This window comes from Macaca nemestrina, chromosome 10, assembly GCF_043159975.1.
Source record: "Macaca nemestrina isolate mMacNem1 chromosome 10, mMacNem.hap1, whole genome shotgun sequence".
Taxonomy (NCBI): Eukaryota; Metazoa; Chordata; class Mammalia; order Primates; family Cercopithecidae; genus Macaca; species Macaca nemestrina.
Genome location: NC_092134.1, coordinates 117417276 through 117436336, shown reverse-complemented (window position 1 = coordinate 117436336; position 19061 = coordinate 117417276). Strand labels below are relative to the sequence as shown.

Below are 19061 nucleotides of genomic sequence, written 5' to 3'. Positions count from 1 at the left end.
TCTGTTGTTATCAATGGCTCAGTTTGTGATAGGTAATTTGTTATGGCAGCCCTGGAAAATTAATACAGTTACCAAACTACAAATTCAGGAAGCACAGATAACACCAAGATGAATAAATACTTTTAAAAACCCCTATCTAGGCATACCATATTCAAACTGCAGGAAACCAAAGTCACAGAGAAAATCTTTTAGAAGAAGCCAGACGACAGGAAATAAGCCAGAAAAGCAAAGGTAAGAATTACAATGGACTTATTAGAAACCAGAGAAGCAAGAGAGTAAAGTAAAAAATTTAAAGCATTGCAAGAATAAATTCCACCATCCTGGAATTCTATACCCAGCAAACTTTGTCCTTCAAAAGTGAAGAAGAAAGACTTTCTAAGACAAACAAAAACTGAAGATATTCATTCCTAGCAAACTGACCTACAAAAAATATTAAAAGAAATTCTTCAAGCAGAAGGAAAATGAGAAAGGTCAGAAACTTGAGTCTACTATATAAAGAAAGGAAGAGAATTAGAGAAGTAATAAAGGAAAGTAAGATAAAGTTTTTTAATTATCAAGTGATCTAAAAAAAATAGTTTGTATAAAGAAATGATAGTATGTTATTAATGTTTTGGGTGATTATAGCAAATGGTTAAATTAAATGAATGGCAGCAATGTCACAAGGGACAGAAAGGAAGAACTGGGAATACTATTCTGTAGGGAACCTTCACTACATTTGAAGTGCAATAGCATTATTTGAAGGCAGACGTAGATTATTTTAAAACTCATATCTTAAAATCTAGGGAAAACCACAATTTTAAAAAAACAGTATGATTTATACATGAAGAGAGAAGATAAAACGAAATCATATAAAATGCTCAGTTAAACCAGTAAATGCAGGAAAAGAAGGGGCAAAAAGAAATAAGAAATTCAATAAAGAGAAAATAGTTACAGATATGGCAGATATTAATCCAATTACAGTTGACTCTTGAACAGTGTGGGGGTTAGAGGCGCTGTTCCCACATGCAGCTGAAATTTTGTGTATGACTTTTGACTATGCAAAAACTTAACTACTAATAGCCTACTGTTGACTGGAATTCTTAACAATAACATAAACAGTCTATTAACACATATTTTGTATTATATATATTATATACTTATAATAAAGTAAACTAAAGAAAAGAAAATATTAAGAAAATTTTAAGGAAGAAAAAATTTATTTACCAGTCATTAGGTGGAAATGGATCATCCTAAAGGTGGTCATCCTCATCATCTTCATGTTGAGTAGGCTAAGGAGGAGGAGGAAAATAAGGTAGCAGTCTTGCTGTCTCAGGGGTGGCAGAGATGGAAGAAAATTTGTGTATAAGAGAAGCCACACGTGCAACTCGAAAGTGGACTTCCGGGTCAGGGCGGAGCCGGCTTTCACGTGCAGGCGGGGAAGTTTGGCCCACCGGAATGATCGCCAAGACACACAAAGTAGACCTGGGCCCTGGGCTCCTAGAGAAGAAAAAGAAGAAAGTGGTCAAAGAACCAGGGACTCAATACTCAATTTTAAATAATGATGATTACTTTGCCCACGTTTCTCCTATAAAAGCCACAGCCCCCTCTAAGAGTGGGTCCCCACAAAACTGCCACACTTGCTTTGATTATCCCATTTATGCTAGAGGTTACAAATTATTTTGTGTGAAAAGTCAGGTCTTGGTGATCACCTGAGATGCCTCTAGTGAAGAAAAAGAAGAGAAGGGTGTCAGCACCCTTTGCGAGGAGCACGTAGACCACGCTGAGACCGCGCTGCGTGCCAGGCGGACGGAGAAGTCATCCGGCCCAAGGAAGCGGGTGCTTGGCCACTTGGAGTTCCTCAGTGGGAGAAGAAAAAGAAGTTGCCTCTGGCCATGTCCCATGCCTCTGGGGTGAAAATCTCCCCAGACCCAGCCAGGGTGAGGAGGAAACCAGAGTTGGCAAGAAGCTCAAAAACATAAGAAGGAAAAAAAGGGGGCCCAGGACCCCACAGCTTTCTCAGTCCCGGACCCTTGGTTCTGCGAGGTCGGGGATGCTGTGGACACTTGCTCAGTGGGGAAAGAGGGTGAGGAATAGGTAGCCTTGGGGCAGAAGCGGAAGCAGAAGAGCCCCAGGGAACACAGTGGGAAGGTGAAGAAGAAGAAGAAGAAGAAAAATCCACCAGGAGGGAGACGCCCTCCCAGGCCACTCCAAGCCCTCCAGGTCCATGGAGAGCTGCCCTAGGAAACGAAGTAAAAAGAAACCAGTCAAAGCGGAGGCTCCGGAATACATCCCCATAGGAGATGGCCCTAAGGCTCCTGCGAAGAAAAAGATGAAGTCCAAGAAGAAGGTAGAGCGTCAGTCATTGAGGAGCCGGCTCTGAAAAGGAAGAAAAAGAAGAAGAGAAAAGAATGGGGTAGCAGGAGAACCTTGGGAGGAGGAAACAGACACGGACTTAGAAGTGGTGTTGGAAAAGAAAGGCAACATGGACGAGGCGCACATAGACCAGGTGAGACGAAACACCTTGCAAGAAGAGATTGATCGCGAGTCAGGCAAAACGGGAGCTTCTGAAACCAGGGAGTGGACGGGAACCCAGTTTGGCCAGTGGGATACCGCTGGTTTTGAAAACGAGGAACAGAAACTGAAATTTCTCAAACTTTTGGGTGGCTTCAAAAACCTGTCCCCTTCGATTAGCCCCCACCCCCACCCTCCGGCCCCATCCAGCCCGATTGCAAGGTCCAACATAGCCCTCAGCAAAAAGGTGGCCGACAGCCTGCAGCAGAGCCTGCAGCGGGACTACGACCTGGCCATGAGCTGGAAGCACAGCCGCGCAGCCGGCCTCAGCTTCTCCACCATCCCCAACAAGATGTTTTATACTGACAGGAACGCTTCCAAGTCAGTCAAGCCGGAAGATTAAACTCTAGAGTTTCGTCTCCCTAAAACTGCCACAATTGTTTTGATTATCCCATTTATGCTAGCGGTTACAAATTATTTTGTGTGAAAAGTCAGATCTTGGTAATGACCTTGAACAACAGTAGGATGTAAATAACTCCAATAAGCTTAGCGTTCCAATAATGGAACACTAGGCATAAATGGGTTATTCAGTTGTGCAGATGAAAGCCATCTGACAGTTGGCTCACATTGAACACCTGTGGAGATTAAGGACAAGGACAACTATCTTGATAGGCTTGGATGAACTGGGACGGGGCAGCTCATGTTTCGGGAGCCAGAAGAACAAGTAAGAGGCTAAAACCTCCTGTTTTCTGTGTTAAAACATCCTGTCCCTGTCTGAGATATCAATGTGTACAGATAACCTTTGTTGAGTGTTTAGCAGGTGCTAGGCACATACTGGCGTTTTTCTTAATGTATTTAATTTTCATAATGATGAAATGGGTGCTATTATTATCCCCATCTTATAGATAGGCAACTGAGGTTCAGGGATAAAGTAATAAAATTGCCTAGGGTCACCCAAACACTAAAAAGGAGAGAGAGAGAGAGAGAGAGAGAAACCACACAGTTCAAACCTGTATTGTTCAAATGTCAACTGTATATCAATAATTCCTTAAATGTGAATCGTCTAAATACACCAATAAAAGACACTACTATCATAGTGAATAATAACAAGATACAACTATATGTTATCTACAAGAAACCCACTTTAAACACTCAGGTTAAGAGTAAAGGGATGGAAAAATATATAACATGCTAAAAGTAATCAGAAGAAAGCTGGAGTAACTAAATTAATTTCAGACAAAGCCAACTCCAGAATGAGCAACATTATTAGGAATAAAAAGGGGTACCACATAAGGATAAAGGGAACAATTCTCCAAGAAGACAACAATCTTAAACATGTAAGCATTACCAAGAGCGTCAAAATATGTAAGACAAGACTGATAAAAATGAAAAGAGAACTAGACAAATCCACTGTTAGAGGTACAGACTTAACCATCCCTGTGTCACTGTTATGGGTGGAGAATCCCTTTGATAGAGCCAGTGGGCAAAAAAATCAAGGCTATAGATGACCTGAGCAGCATTATCAATCACCTTGATCTAATGACATCTATAGAATACTCCATCCAACAGCAGAATTTACTTCATCTCAAGCTTCTGAAGAACATTCACCAAGTTTTGAATGAACACACACCACGTTTTGACCGTAAAACACACCTCAACAAATTTAAGAACATAAAGATTATACAAACTGTGTTCTCTGACCACAGTTTAATTAAAGTAGAAATCAATAGGAAAGGTGTCTAGAAAAGTCCCAAATATTTGGAAATATAAATATTTAAAAAGCATACCTCTAAATAATTCATGGGCCAAAGAAGAAGTTTCCAGAGAAATTTAAAAACATTTCGAACTAAATGAAACTGAAATTATAATTTACTAAAATTTGCGGGGTGTAGCAAAGAAATGTTTGGAACAACATGTATGGCATTAAATGCATATGTTGTAAAAGAAAAATATCTAAAATGTGATACTTCAGCTTACCTTAGAAAATTAGAGAGGAGAAAATTAAGCCTAAAACAAGCAAAAAAGTTAATATTTCAACAGACATCAATAAAGTTAACAGAAAAAAAGGATAACAAAGGAATACTATGAAAAACTATACACCAATAGATTGGATAACTTAAATGAAATGAACCATTTTCACATGGAAAACACAGACTACCAAACACCAGTAGATATAGATAGCCTGAATAACCTTAGAGCTAGTAAAGAAATTGGATCAATAATTATTAACCTTTTAAAAAAGAAAGCAAGAGGCCCAGATGGTTTCATTGGTGAATTCTACCAAACACTGAAGGAAGGAAAGAACATCAGTTCTCCACAGTCTCCTTTAGAAGCAGAGGGAATACTTCCTAACTCATTCTATAAGGCCTTGCCCTAATACTAAAACCAGATGGAGACATTACAAGAAAAGTGACAGACCACTATATCTTATGAACAAAGACAGACAAAAAATCCTCAACAAAATATTAGAAAATCAAATCCAACAATATATAAAAAGAATTATATCCCACATCCATGTAGGAGTTACTCTAATTATGCAAAGCTAATTTAACATTCAAAACTCTATCAATGTAATCTGTCACAACAACAGGCAGAAAAAACATTGCATGATCATATCAATTAATATAGAAATATATTCTGCAGAAACCATACTTAAAACAGACCATAATGTGGAAAATACCTTACAAGTTTTAAAATCATAATTTAGTTTTAGGCCTCTTAATCAAAAGTGGATAGTGAATTTATTTTCAGCTGTCACAAGAGCTTTACACCTGACTTTTGAAATTAACATAGTCTACATATCTAAATACATGCTAACATATTAATTTCTTCTGTTTTTATTATTATAAAATTGTCTCATCTGTTTTTTAATATATGGAGGTATACAACCTCTTTCACAGTCTGATAAAAGCTATGGGCCCGAAAACGCAAACATACAAAGAATGTGCTCATATTATTTCAGAGTTCTGATTTAATTTTACTCTTTTACAACAACTAAGATCAATGGTCATATCCCTTATTATTGTATCCCATTTTGCTTTAGGACAAAAATCACAAGATCTTACTATTGTGTTGAGACTCTGATTTTTTAAGGAATCATTCCTTTGAAAACTGTAAGAATTTTACATTTAATTTAGGATTCTACTCCATAGCTTGATCAAGATTAAAATGCAAGAAAGGAACCTGAGAAAAAAACAACCCTGCAATAACTAAAAAGATTAGCTACATTACATGTTCATCTAAAGGAGTAAATATTATAAAGTCCTGGTCTTAAATTCATGCATATATTCGTTCATTCGTTCCACTAATGCTATGACCAATACTAGACCACTTTGGGTTTGCTTTGGTTTAGGCACATGTACTTCTTCTGTACCTGAATAGACTACTAATCTCTCCTCAAAACCTCATTATTTATGCTTATTTTGGCTGTGTGAGCCAACAATTGAAACTTATTTTTAAAGATGAAAGAAAATTGTTTTGATCAATTATCAGAGATTCTAACAAATAAACTACCGAGGTGTTGTTGAGGATTCTCCGTATTACCTTAATTAGTAGTAACTTAATTATCAGTAAGGATAAAGCAAGGGAGGCATATAATATCACCCAGGGAACTGTCTGACTGATGAGCTCAGATTTGAGGAAGATAAGCACACTTCACAAAGAGGTGAGATAAGAATGAATACCAAAGAATGACGTGAATATGTGAAAACATTATCCGAAAAAATAAAAGTCCAGAATAAGTTGAGATTATTGGGAAACGAAAAAACCTTGAAGCCAACCAAATAAGATTTTTAGCTACTTAGCAGAAAAATAAAAAGGAAGAATTAGGTCTCTTGTTCAAGATAATTTACGTAATTTTGACAGATGAGAGGGTGGTAGGCCAATGGCATCATTCTTATACCGTTTCCATCTTTCTGTTAAGAATAGTCTTACAGGCCGGGCGTGGTGGCTCACGCCTGTAATCCCAGCACTTTAGGAGGCCAAGGCTGGTGAATCACAACATCAGGAGATCGAGGCCATCCTGGCTAACACGGTGAAACCCTGTCTCTACTAAAAATACAAAAAATTAGCCGGGCGTGGTGGCAGGTGCCTGTAGTCCCAATTGCTCGGGAGGCTGAGGCAGAGGAATGGTGTGAACCCGGGAGGCGGAGCTTGCAGTGAGTCAAGATTGTGCCACTGCATTCCAATCTGGGCGACAGGTAGAGACTGTGTCTCAAAAAAAAAAAAAAAAAAGAATAGTCTTACAAAACTGGAAAGTGTAGAGTAAACGTGGCCAAAAGTCGGTTGAAGTCCAAAATATGCAGAAATAACAAGAGATTACCTATTACACTAAAATAATCCAGACCTTCCCATTCAGATGAATCACATCCCAGGGTACTATAATACTTGTAGATGACCTAGTAAATTATATTTACCCCTTGGTGGTTCCAGAACTCCGTCCCCCCAAAATAACCAAAATTCATGGACGCTCAAGTTCCTTATATAAAATGACTTGGTATTTACAAATGGCCTACACACATCCTCCCGTATACTTTAAATCATCTCCACATTGTTTATAATACCTAATACAATATAATGCTATTTAATAGTTGTTATTCTGTAGTTTTAGAGAATAATAACAAGAAAAAAGCTTTCATACACGTTCAGTACTGATGCAACCATCCATTTATTTTTCTGAATACATAGGTTGGTTGAATCCACTGATAGAAAACCCATGGAAACGGAGGACAGACTGTACCATTAGTAATCTCCAGAAATCATGATGATCTATGTGTGTCTATCTGTAAAGACCTCTAATGCATGTCTTCAAGTGAAATAGGAGTGAAGATGAATTGTGTGATCTCATTTATGTAAGAAAGTAATAATATACATACATATTAATCTATATTTATTTAAAAATAGCTAGAAGGATTATATCAGTATTCACCACTGGTGTTATTCAAAATATAAAAATGAGTCTGGGCATAATGGCTCACACCTATAATTCCAGCACTTTGGGTGGCCAAAGCAGGCAAATTGCTTGAGCTCAAGAGTTTGAGACCAGCCTGCGAAATATGATGAAACCCTGTTTATACAAAAAGTACAAAACTAGCTGAGTGTGGTGGTGCACGCCTGTGGTCCTAGCTACTTGGGAGGCTGAGGTGGGAGGATGGGTTCAGCCCAGAAGGTGGAGGCTGCAGGGAGCTGAGATCACGCCATTGCACTTCAGCCTGGATGACAGAGCAAGACCTTGTCTGAAAAAAGATTATATATAATATATGTATATATATTTATATAATATATAAATGAAAGGTAAATATATATAAAAATGAAAGCAAAAACAATAAATAATAAGGCATCTATGTAATAGAAAAGCATGGAGAATGATAAAATGGAAATGAGAGGAAATGCTCAATTAGACAAGTAGTAAAGTCCCTTTCTCTTTTAAGATTATGTATACACACACACATACCCCTATGTATAAGCAGGATGCAGTGCAAAATTAAAATGTTTGCTACATGTTCAAAAATTACCAAACATTTTAATCCTGATACAGCATAGAATTAAACCAAGAGTGGGACCTTTCTATGCATGTAGCCCTGTGGAACTGCAAAGGTTGCATATCCATGATATGCATAATGTCCCATATTCCTGGGTATATACACATGCACATACATGCATACACATAGTTATATACATATGTATGCAAAGGTGTACAGTATATATTACTTTCTTCTCTAAAGGTATAATTTTTGCATATATATACACAAATGTATACCTATCTATATTTCTTGTGTGCAAAGACTGTATCTTTAGAGAAGAAGGTAATGTATACCATACATCTGGAGGTCCATTTTTGAATGCTAAGATGCCCTGTGATCCAAATATTTTGTACTCATTCCTTCCCCCACTAGCCTGGATGCATCATCCCTCCCAGTCTTCTTATCCAGAGCATCTCTTCCTATTGCCTGTAACTCATATTTTCAGAGTCCTAGCTCCCCCTTGTAGTACTCTTTATATTTTAATAGCAAACATCAGAAGCAACGATAAAAAAAAAAACTCTAAGTTAATTAATGGGGTGCAAATTATATGTGAGGAGTTTGTCATAAGATTGAAATCAAGACCTATGTATTTACCTCTTCTCTTCTACATTTTCCCAAGGTAACATTACTACTCATGAGAAAGAAACATTTTCTAGGTACTTATTATGCAATAACTGCACTACAGTCTCAGCCAGCAGAGTGTGAATAAGTTCTAAGCCTTCTTCATAGCTTCTATATCACGCTGAGGGATGACAAATAAATAAATTAATGCCAAGCTCTGTACCACTAGGGAATTTTGAAAGAAGACCCAATGTAAATACTGTCGAGATGAAACATAAGCTTTTATAACAAGTGAGTTCCAACTGCCAGGGTTGGAAGGTACCTAAATCTTAAAATGAAGCAAAGCGTCATCTATTAAATAATTACTCTGCGTTAATCACTATACATGCATGTTTTCAGTTTATCTTCCTAATAATCCTAAATTAATTTCTATTAATATCTTTATTTTATAGATGAAGAAACTGAGGAACAAAGCCGTTATGTATTTTGTCAGTTTCACATAGACTAAATTTTGGATCCGGTTTGTTTGACTTTAGAAAATGTAAATTTACTGACCAGATTATACTGGGCCTTAAATGTTGTCTAATACATTTATCATTTTAAGGAATCCCTTAACACCCAACCCAGTGGTTTTCCAAGCCTGTCCTTGAATTTCTTCTATTGGGGAACGAACTCCTGTAAACTAACTAATTCTAAGTTCAGACACTATTTCTTTATATTGAACCAATATCTATTTCCTTGTAACATCAATTTATTAGCTCTAGCTTTACCATTCACGAGAACATGTCTGATTTCTTTTCCATTTGATAGCCCTTCAGGTATTTGATGAATAAATTGAGCTAACTTTCATTGCCTATGAACCTTCTCTTCTATAGGTAATATTTTGGGTACAACTCATGGGGAATCGTTTTGAATTTCCTTACTCAAAGATTATTCCCTTTCAAATGTAGTCTAGTTTGTCAATGTTTCCCAGAACCTCAGAACTGAATGTAACACACCAGAATTGTTCCAGCCAGCTCTGGGAGCAAGACAATCACTTCCCTCATTCAAGCCATTACAAGTCTATTACCACATTCAAAAAGGCCATTAGCTTTCTCAGCAGCCACATCATATTGCTGGGTTTTATTGAAATAAAAATCCATGAACCTTTGTTATTCAGGTGCCAATAAGCCATGCGCCTTTCAGTTGACAGGAATGCAGCTGTGTGTGTGTTTGTATGTGTCTGTGTGTGTCAGAGAAAGAGAGATCCAAGGGTTATGACCTAAATTTACTTATACTAAGTTTCATGCTGTTAGATTTGGCCGTTCTTTGCAGATGTTAGAGTTTTTGGTTTTGGCTTTTGTGAATCTTAATTCCATCATACATGGATTTCTCTCTACTCCCAAAATAATACTCACATGCAAATTTGATGAGCATTCCTTTCTATCTTCATCTAAGTCTCCGACAAATAATGATAAACTAGACAAGACAGAGCCCTTTGGCTTGCCTCTAAAGATCATCCTCTAGGTTGACACAAGTACTTTAACATTAGTTTTTGCACATACAACTAATAATCTATAAAAATACAAGAGTATGTAGCCCATAGTTCTTCATTCTCTCTAATGGTATTCGTGAAAGACAAGGAGACAGAAGAGAAAATGGTGGTTTATTCCTGGGAAGGGCTCTCTTGACAGCACAGCTGATTTACAGGTTTTCAAGTCAGGAGAGTTGAGCAGCCCTCCCACAGCTCCCTAGGAAAGTACGCTTTCCCTCTTTGAAGTTGAATTGAAAACAAACTTGGGCAATCAGCTCAGATTTTCTTTGTTCTTCATTTAGTTTTGGAAACAAAACAATAAAATTCTTCAGCAAACCACCCGTATCTCTCCCCTGCACATACAAACTCTGTGTTAGGAACCAGAGTCATAAGTAAGGTTTATTTGCAGGATCATCCACATTTATTTTTTATTTTATCCCATTTACCAGTGTGTTATGAGCAATAAGCCACTGAACTAGGCAGGGAGCTAAAATGAGGAAGCAAGTTCTTCGCTTACAAAACTGCCCATCAAGCAGTGACCTGGGACTCTAGGCAAGTGTCAGAATTTTGAAGAAGATGAATTCAAAGTGTTACTTACCTGTGGTTGTTTCCTGGTTGACCAATGCCTCAACGTTTCCTGAAGGAAGGAAAAAGAAGTCTCCCAGTCCACATAAAGCCAATGATAGGAGATTCAGTATCCTCTATCCTTTCTTGTGTAGGCTGGGAAGAAAAAATGCTGTCTGGAGCAATTCAGAAAGAGCTACCATCCAATAAAATACAAATTATTTGTCATAAATTTTTAAAAATTTTCCTTACACTTTACTCTCGTCATGGTATATCATATGAACTTGTATTTAAAAGACTTTCATTCTAGCCCATGTTTCCTCCCTTCAGCTTATCTTTGCCACACCATCCCAGTAATCCGAGATTTGGTTTGTTTCTATTGTGTGTGTGTGTGTGTGTGTGTGTGTGTGTGTGTGTGTGTGTGTATGCACATTGGTGCATGCTCTCACTGCTTGCTCTCTATAGCCCTGTCTACTTCCCTCACTCCAGCTGATTTGATGCTTCTTTTGCTGTAACTGTTGGCCAGCTCTGCACCTTGGCTCTCCTGAGAAGAAGAGCAGGTGAACCCTTCTCTGTGGTCCCAGGGTGACTGGTGACATCTGCACCACCAGCAGCAGCAACAGATAAATGCCCTGGGCACATAGGTGGGGAGGAGAGGAGAGAGGGGTCTGCTATTCTTCCCACCTCCTCAATCTATTTCTATTTTTTCATCAGCTGCTTTTTTTTCCCTACTCCACTTCTCATCAATTTTTCATTCTTGCTCTTTTTTCTCTTTTAAGTCTTTAATTCCCTTTTTGCTGTTTCATAAAAACTGGTTTCTCCTGTCTCTTTTTGTTTTTCTTTGTTTTTTGAGACGAAGTCTCGCTCTTGTCCCTGAGGCTGGAGTGCGATGGCGCGATCTCAGCTAACTGCAACCTCCGCCTCCTGGGTTCAAGCCTCTTGCCTCAGCCTCCTGAGTAGCTGGGATTACAGGCACCTGCCACCACGCCCGGCTGATTTTTGTGTTTTTAGTAGAGATGGGGGTTTCACCACGTTGGCCAGACTGGTCTTGAACTCCTGACCTCAGGTGATCTGCCCACCTCGGCCTCCCAATGTGCTGGGATTACAGGCATGAGCCACTGCACCTGGCCTGTTTGTTTTGAGACAGAGTCTCACTCTTGCTGCCCATGCTGGAGTGCAATGGCACGATCATGGCTCATTGCAGCCTCGACCTCCCTGGGCTCAGGTGATTCTCCCACCTCAGCCTCCTAAGTAGCAGGGACTATGGGCATGTGCCACCACGCCTGGTTAATTTTTTGTTTTGCTTTTTGTAGAGACAGAGTTTCACTATGTTGCCCAGTCTAGTCTCAAATTTCTGGGCTCAAACGATCGCCCACCTCAGCCTCCCAAAGTTCTTATTTGCTGTCTCACCATCCTATCTATGTCTTCAGACACCTTTCTTCTCCAATCTGTATCATCTCCTTTCTTCTGTGTAGTCTGCAGGCTCTCACATTCATCCTTCCCTGTTCAATCACCAAATTGTTTACATTCGCTCATCTTCAGTCACTGACTTTTTGGTTCACAAATATCGTTTTTCTTCTATTCTTCTTATTAGTAAGTTTATTCTTGGATGAAAGTTTAGGAATTCATATTCAGTACATTGGAAACTTTGACAAAGACATAAAAGATGCACTACCATCTAGGGCTGCCAGACTTAGTAAGACAAAACAAAAGAGTCACGTACACACACTCACACATGCAATTTAAATGTTAATTTCTGACTTTTAAAAACGAATGATTTAAGTATAATAAAAAAAAAGAATGATTTTTTTAGTATAAGCATGTCCCATCAGTACATTTATACTAAAAATTTATGTCATTTATCTGAAATTCAAATTTAGCTGCGTTTTCTATATTTTATGTGGCAACCCTACCACTACTACATTTGGTCACATTCTCTGTTAATAAACAAATACTTACCAAATCCACACTGTACACATGAATAGCATAGTAGGCAATGTGAAAGACATCACATGTGTATACAATCAATGCCTGCCCTCAAAGAATTCATAATGTAGAGGGTTAAGGATTTTTGAAAAAGTAATAAAGAATCAGAAAACAATGCAAATAGCATATAATTAAAGGTTTAACTGGTTCTAATTATAAGTCTAATATAAGTTCAGGTATTAATCTGGGTGGAAGAGCTCAAAAATTGCTCCCAGAGTAGAAGATGTGCTCTGGGTTGAAGGGGTAAAATCCATGCTCCACAGTGGGAAAAGAATTGTTCCCAGGTATTCTCCCATGCTTTCTCACCTCTGACTTTTCATGCTGTACCTTTCTCCAGAAACCATCTTACTTGGACTTTAACGATACATACCTCTTGGGGGAGATCTCCCCTCTTTTAACACTCTATCTCACTCTCAATTTCCATGTTGATCGTACTCTACATTGATGTGCTGGCTAATTTTGGACATATCTCCTCAGGAATTACCTGCTTTTTGACAGAAAATGCTATGTCTGTACAGAGTGAAACTCCACAAACTGATGAAATTGAATGAGTTCATGAGTCCCAGACTGTTTCTGAGTCTTCAATGATTGTTCTTTCATCTGTTAATACACACACCTATCAGCACATGCACACACACACGCACAGACACACCCCAACATGACCACAACTATGACTTTCACCATTAGGCTTCTTACAGGCAGAGTTGGACATTTTTCTTCTGTGCATTCATAGCTTCCAATGTCTCTGATATATGCAGATGTGCTATTACACTGCAATTATTTGGACACACATTAATTCCTTCCACTGGCCTGGGAACTTGTTGCCCTTTGTAGTCACTGTGTTTTCTCAGTTAAGTGTTGAAAAACAGAGTGGACAAAAAACTCTCTAGGAGAAAAAAAAAAGATCTTTTTAAAAATTTCTACTGTTTGTTGTTATATTAATTAAAGTAAATCGTGTACTATAAATAACAATTATAATATGTATTGAAGATCCTATTTATAATAAAATAAATTATAGATGACATATAGATGACCTGAAATATGCATGTCATCTGTGCATTCTTTTTGGATGCATATCATTTAACTTCCCAGTTATTATAAAACCTTCATTTGAGATGTCACCTCAGTATAATTTATTTTAATGTATATAGTACATAAATATGTTACTCAGTTTTAAAATAACTGTATTTTTATGGTAATATTCAAGAAAACAATACTTATTTATAGGGTTTGGATCTGTTTGGAATTATTGTTTTGTAAATATTCGTTCTTGTCTATAGCAGAAATTTTTTCATGATGCTGAAAGTCCTTTCTACAAGCCTTTGTTAGTTGTATTTGGAAGATCTCCAGGCAGCACAAATTACTAAGAAACAATACAGGAATTCAAAAGCATGTTTATTTTCACTGTAATATGGAATTCACTGCCACACATAGGTATTTTGAGGCCTTTACTCTCACTCATACAATAGGAGGTGTTCCTGTAAAAAGTTGTAATAATTTACCATAATTTTCTTCTTTTGTCTCCAAAGAATTTTTAATAGTATGCCTTTTAGGGGTGGAAAGCAAGAAGAAAAACCCAGTCAGGTACAATTAACTCCTTATGCAATGCAGTGATGCTCCACCAGGGTTGCAGATTAAAGTCAATACAGAATTTTAAAAAATTTTCCATGCTGCAACCCACCCCAGACCTGCTGAATTCGCATTTCTACAGGGGGCCCTCTAGGCATCAGTAATTTCAAAAGTCGTATGGTGAGTCTGGTACTCACCCATTTGAAACCACTACTGCAACTTTTACTCAAGGGAAATAATCTTCAGGAACTAGAAGTATATTTTATTTAAGAAAATAATTAGAATTATGAAAAATATGGTTGATGCAACATACTTGCTTTTCACAAATTATATCTCTTCTTTTCAACGGAACTAATTATTCTGCATTTTGATTAGGCTTCTTCTTATTCATAAAAATAACTGAACAACTGACCTAATAGCACAGTTAATTATAATTATGAAATTTCATCAATTTGGCTACTGGTTATTTCTAGCCAATTATTCTGATTATCTTTTAACAACTAAATAGGATTGGGTATTCTGCAATTGAAACTATTTTTCAGTAGGTTTAAAGAAAAAAAAATTCGTGTCTTATTGACTTGGAATTTATTAAAAGAAAAATCATTACCATGATAAACAGTGACAATTATGTATTTATATGTAATAAATCAACTCTGCAATGTGTTATTGATCTTCACATATCCCAATCCTTGTACTACTAATCAACTATATCACATTTCATTTATGTTTTTATGATATTTATTATAAACTTCTATAAATCTATTTAATTCTCCCAATATTTCCTAAATATATCTTAAGAAAATAAAAAGAGATGATTTGCTTCCTTGATGAACAAAACAGACAACAATCCAATTATCAACCCTAATACATCGAAATCAATCACATAAAAAATTGCATAGTGTTTTTTGGAATGGTTATGGAAAGCATTACTTTATACTTCTCCTCTCACAACTAAAACAAATTTACCCATCTTTACAACCGTGGATTTGGCAAATTTTAGAATAGACAAGAATGACAAATCCCTCTGATCTTTGTGTCACAAATGTTTTCAAAACAACTTTTATGGATTATTTTGGCATCCATTGTATTATATAGTAGTTAATTGACCTCGTTTCAAAATAAACAAGGTCACTGTGTGAATTTAAATCTTGTCTGGATAATTCCATGGTGTTTTAGGATGGAAGTACATTACCCCCTCTAGTGGATAAAGGCAAAACACATGTCCTTGATGGGTTGAAAAGACAGACTGGGTTTCCTTAAACCGTCATCTCCTCTTAAGAGGTTGATGGATTAATTTCCTTACATCATACTTCATTCCAAGCATATTGTTCAGAAAAAGGTGCAATGTCACACATATTTCTTGTATTAAGATGTAACAATGGTACTTGGAATTGAACACAATGCAATAAGGGAAATGTAATTTGTGCCAGGCATTCTGTCTCATATTGAAAAGAATGGACTTACGGGACCTCAGCCTAAAGTGGCTACTTCTAGTGATCAAAGCACCATGCAAGCATGTTCTTTCTAATCAAGAAAAAGAAAACAAAGGGAGAAATCAAATTCACATTTCCTCAACTAAGAATGTTTAATTATTAGGTAAACTTGAAGTACAGTTTTAAAAATTCAGTTGAATGAGCTAGCCTTTGGACCACAGCATCTTTGTTTATTTAGGAAGTTGTTTAGAGTCCATTATTTATACTTTTCTATAAAAGAAACACATTTGTTTTCAGTTAATAACATAATATATAATATATATGTATATATGTATCTACACACACACACATGCACAAATCTGGGAGCTGGTTTATTTTCTGGAATTTATCTATCAGCAAATGGTCCATTAAGTTCTGCTCAAATGCGAAGATGTAAGGTCATTCAACCCACTGTGATGATTGGCTTTAACTTCAGATAAGTAGAATAAACACATCCTTGCTCAAGTATAAACTAGTTTTGCTTTCTCTATTGTAAATCATCAAAGCCACGTTCTCAAAGCCAGTGTTTGATGAGCGTCTGTCATTATCGCGTCTATTGTGTTTATCACTAGTGAAGTGATGGCATCCTCAGTTACCTCATCACTAACAGACATAGTAAAAACATGCTGCAAATGATTTGGAATTACCCTTGATATTTTTCCCTTCATTGGGCCAACTTCGGTTGACCTATTTAAATACACTTAAAAACATTTGCAAAGAAGATAAATCTGTATTTGTACCTACTTATACATACTCTGAGGCAGCCCACATAAGTTAGGCCTATCTGATGTCCTTGGTATTCCTCTTTATTTTCAGGTACATGGCTGTTATCCAATAGGCAAAAAGTTCAGGGGGAAACATTTTAAGCTCCTTTCGTGGAAAAGTGAAATCATCAGCCAATCACATAAATTGTATATCAAAGTAAATCTGGAAATATTTACAAAGCAATTAATACCTTTAGCAACTACCACAAGAGGACATGTTATAATTCACAAAATCATTTACACCTTAGAAGAACTTAAAATGTAGTTGGATAAAATATTAAGATTACATAAACTAGAAGATTTAGTAGCAGGAACAAACAGATAAATATATATGTTTCTATAGTTGTTTCTCATATAGCGAAATATTCACAAACAAATTATTGCCTCGGTTTCTTTATCTGTAAAATGAAAATAAGATCTACTTATGTCACAGAATTATTGGAAAGTTTTGATAGGCCATGGTATTAAAACCAGCAAAGAGTTTGGCATATAACATGAAGTCAATAAATACTCATTTACTAGATCCTCACAAAAACCCTTTATGGTTGAGAGGTTAGATATGATAAAACTTTATTTTACAGTAGAAAATCAGACTCAGAGAAGTTTTAAGATCGGTCAGAAGCTACGTAAAGCTCAAATTTGTAGCTATGTGTGCATTTGTAAAACCATTATGAGCCATATACGGAAGGATACAAATGAAGAGTGATTTAGAAGTGGCGAGTAAACCATTTTGACTGAAACAGAAGCCATAAAATGAGCGGCTATACATAAAAAGATGACAAAAATAGATGTGGACAATTTTTTTTTCTTTTTTTTTTTTAATTTATTTATTATTATTATACTTTAAGCTGTAGGGTACATGTGCATAACGTGCAGGTTTGTTACATATGTATACTTGTGCCATGTTGCTGTGCTGCACCCATCAACTCGTCATTTACATCAGGTATAACTCCCAATGCAATCCCTCCCCCCTCCCCCCTCCCCATGATAGGCCCCGGTGTGTGATGTTCCCCTCCCTGAGTCCAAGTGATCTCATTGTTCAGTTCCCACCTATGAGTGAGAACATGCGGTGTTTGGTTTTCTGTTCTTGTGATAGTTTGCTAAGAATGATGGTTTCCAGCTGCATCCATGTCCCTACAAAGGACACAAACTCATCCTTTTTTATGGCTGCATAGTATTCCATGGTGTATATGTGCCACATTTTCTTAATCCAATCTGTCACTGATGGACATTTGGGTTGATTCCAAGTCTTTGCTATTGTGAATAGTGCTGCAATAAACATATGTGTGCATGTGTCTTTATAGCAGCATAATTTATAATCCTTTGGGTATATACCCAGTAATGGGATGGCTGGGTCATATGGTACATCTAGTTCTAGATCCTTGAGGAATTGCCATACTGTTTTCCATAATGATTGAACCAGTTTACAATCCCACCAACAGTGTAAAAGTGTTCCTATTTCTCCACATCCTCTCCAGCACCTGTTGTTTCCTGACTTTTTAATGATCGCCATTCTAACTGGTGTGAGATGGTATCTCATTGTGGTTTTGATTTGCATTTCTCTGATGGCCAGTGATGATGAGCATTTTTTCATGTGTCTGTTGGCTGTATGAATGTCTTCTTTTGAGAAATGTCTGTTCATATCCTTTGCCCACTTTTTGATGGGGTTGTTTGTTTTTTTCTTGTAAATTTGATTGAGTTCTTTGTAGGTTCTGGATATTAGCCCTTTGTCAGATGAGTAGATTGCAAAAATTTTCTCCCATTCTGTAGGTTGCCTGTTCACTCTGATGATAGTTTCTTTTGCTGTGCAGAAGCTCTTTAGTTTAATGAGATCCCATTTGTCAATTTTGGCTTTTGCTGCTGTTGCTTTTGGTGTTTTAGACATGAAGTCTTTCCCCATGCCTATGTCCTGAATGGTACTACCTAGGTTTTCCTCTAGGATTTTTATGGTATTAGGTCTAACATTTAAGTCTCTAATCCATCTTGAATTAATTTTCGTATAAGGAGTAAGGAAAGGATCCAGTTTCAGCTTTCTACTTATGGCTAGCCAATTTTCCCAGCACCATTTATTAAATAGGGAATCCTTTCCCCATTTCTTGTTTCTCTCAGGTTTGTCAAAGATCAGATGGCTGTAGATGTGTGGTATTATTTCTGAGGACTTTGTTCTATTCCATTGGTCTATATCTCTGTTTTGGTACCAGTACCATGCTGTTTTGGTTACTGTAGCCTTGTAGTATAGTTTGAAGTCAGGTAGCGTGATGCCTCCAGCTTTGTTCTTTTGACTTAGGATTGTCTTGGAGATGCGGGCTCTTTTTTGGTTCCATATGAACTTTAAAGCAGTTTTTTCCAATTCTGTGAAGAAACTCATTGGTAGCTTGATGGGGATGGCATTGAATCTATAAATTACCTTGGGCAGTATGGCCATTTTCACGATATTGATTCTTCCTATCCATGAGCATGGTATGTTCTTCCATTTGTTTGTGTCCTCTTTTATTTCACTGAGCAGTGGTTTGTAGTTCTCCTTGAAGAGGTCCTTTACATCCCTTGTAAGTTGGATTCCTAGGTATTTTATTCTCTTTGAAGCAATTGTGAATGGAAGTTCATTCCTGATTTGGCTCTC

At 37.1% G+C, this 19061-nt stretch overlaps 1 long non-coding RNA gene and 1 pseudogene across 1 annotated transcript in view; one reads left to right on the top strand and one right to left on the bottom strand.

Annotated features, from left to right (window-relative positions):
- Window positions 1-1209: 1209 nt before the first annotated feature.
- LOC105492124 (lysine-rich nucleolar protein 1-like) lies at window positions 1210-3368 on the top strand (annotated as a pseudogene).
- Window positions 3369-16554: 13186 nt separating this feature from the next.
- LOC105492125 (uncharacterized) overlaps window positions 16555-19061 on the bottom strand; it is a 126136-nt gene continuing 123629 nt past the window's right edge. Inside the window, exon 5 of the long non-coding RNA XR_011608590.1 lies at window positions 16555-16604. This is a non-coding gene — a long non-coding RNA (uncharacterized lncRNA). The remainder of the gene's footprint in view (window positions 16605-19061) is intronic.